The 2,287-nt window shown below is 37.2% G+C and overlaps 1 protein-coding gene across 1 annotated transcript in view; it reads left to right on the top strand.

The window, feature by feature from the left end:
- The window catches only part of FRRS1 (ferric-chelate reductase 1), a gene marked incomplete at its 3' end in the record, with an annotated part of 28,867 nt that overhangs the window by 17,031 nt on the left and 9,549 nt on the right, over positions 1 to 2,287 (top strand). The gene's annotated exons all lie outside the window — the stretch shown is intronic.

The raw sequence follows: 2,287 nt of genomic DNA, 5'->3' as shown, positions 1-2,287 counted from the left end.
TTAGCCTTCTAGCTTTATTTCCCCAGAAACTAGCCATAGGTGGAGGGTCCATTATGATATAATGGACCAACATTGCTTGTGATCAAAATGGCCGGGGATTGGTAAAATGCATTTAAACTAGAAGAGCTAGAAACGTGTTGTAGGCCATGTCTTTGGGCTTCCCTTAGTATAGTGACATTGACATGTCCTTTGCAGGGGCCCTAGAAACAGTGCCTTTGGGATTGTTGCAAGAGATATTGGCTCTTGTGGGAAAACCTGCCCAATATGAATCTCACCTTCTTAGACCTGCTTCTTCAGGGAGGTGGGGAGGAGGTAAAGAGAATAGTTCCTGGACAGCTGAGTAAACTGCTGCAAGATCTAACATTGAAGGAGAATGCTTCTCTGTGCTCTGCTGGTGTGGTATGTTTCCTGTCCCACATCTTTCTAAGTGAATCTGATGCCAAGGGCAGCCTAAGGTAGTTTTATGAGTGTGAATGTTTAGTTTATCCTTAAGAATGCCCTGGTGGGTATTGCAACAAATATTAGATTTGGATTAGATTTTGTTGAAGATCATGGTTAATAATGTAGTGAGGAATTGCAGGAGATACCAAGGTAGTATTTAGTGACTCAACTCTCTGGAGATAATATTGCCCCCAAACCTTGAGAACATAGCCTACTTTGAAAGTGAGAAGGTGGGCATATAGAATGGAGAGTCAGGGGGTCAGGAAAAGGCAGAGGAAGATCAAGAAATGTGGTGCAGGCAAAATTGTGAAAAGCCTAGAATATTCTATCATGTGGTTTAGATTTTCTATTATTGGTAAAGTGAATCCCCAAAAAGTTTTGAAGCAGGATAAAATATCATAATCTTTTTAACCCATATAAATGTAAAATGTACCCAATTTCAGTGAAATCTCATAAAGCTCTATCCTTTTAAAGCCTTTTTCTACCTGTTGTTTTCTCCAGAATGGTGACATTGTCCTATTCTGGGATTAGCAGTCATGTGAAATGCTGAATGATTAAACTGAAAGATAGAGATCACTTGCATGAATAAGTAATTTACAATTAGGATATCTACCAATTTAAATAATTAACAAAGTAGAGACCCTGTTATCACATGACCTGTTATTTAAACAATTTAGGAAAACTACAGGTCACATAATACTGTGGAGTCTTGTACTAAGCACGAACTCAATCTCCTATTATAAGGAACCATACAGTGGAACTCAAAAATTATAATGGACTCCGCTTTCAAGAAGTTTAAGTTCACGTTTAGTCCAGAGCTCTACAGTGAGTTAGAGTTTAAAAAACACTTTTCTTCCAGCTTGTCTCTCAGGCTCATTGAGAATGTGGTCTCTTTTTCATCACTACTGCTTGAATAATGCAGGATTTTTAGCTTCTTCAGTGCCTTTCTTGTCATTTTTTGTTTTCTTGGTCATTTTCTTTTTTGACATTTTTGTAACTCCTGATGGTTATTGTCCCTTTCTTCTCGACACTCTGTTCTCTAGGCATTCATTACATAAAATTCTTCTCTTTTTCTAATTTATCTCTGGTCTTGTCTGTTATGATAAGCTATGGCATTGTAGTATTTGCTGAATGAATAACCATGCATCCTAACACCATTTTTTGAAAAGTCCATTTTTCCCTCCACTACTTCAAAAGCCGCTTTATTATACATTAAAAACCTATCAATAAATCAAACTATTTCTAGCTTATCTGTTCTTCCATTTATTTATTTGTCTATTTCTGCACTAGTTGGAATTACTATTCCTTTATAATAGGTTGTGGATTTTGATAGAACATGATTTTTCTCCTGGCCTTCTTGTTCAAGAATTCTTGCCTCTTCATTGTGTATCTGTTCTTCTAGATGAACTTTAGAAATGATTTGTCAAATACTGTTAAAAAATCCTCTGGAATTGTGATTGAAATTGCAATGAAATTTTAGGTTAATTTGGGGAATTAACTCTTTGCAATAGTGAGTCTTCCTGTTCAGGAATATATTGGGATATTCCATTTATTAATATTGCATATGTGTGTCTTTTAGTGAAATGTTATGGTTTTCCTTATATCTTCATACAGGGCTTATGTATTTTTTGTTGCTTCGCTTCTAGATATTATATAGTTTTCTAAAACAAATTATTGTGAATGAGATTTTTTTTTTCCTTTTTGTCTTTTTTACTGACCGGTAACGGGATCACAACCCTCGGTGTCGCGCCCGTACCGGGGACCGGCAACGGGATCGCAACCCTCAGTGTTGCGTCCGCACCTCGCTCAGCCAGTGAGCAGGAACCGGTCTCTACATGGGATCCGA

This window comes from Galeopterus variegatus, unplaced genomic scaffold, assembly GCF_000696425.1.
Source record: "Galeopterus variegatus unplaced genomic scaffold, G_variegatus-3.0.2 Scaffold3839, whole genome shotgun sequence".
Classification (NCBI taxonomy): domain Eukaryota; kingdom Metazoa; phylum Chordata; class Mammalia; order Dermoptera; family Cynocephalidae; genus Galeopterus; species Galeopterus variegatus.
Note: the sequence above shows the minus strand (reverse complement) of the source record. Positions and strands in the feature narration are given on the sequence as shown.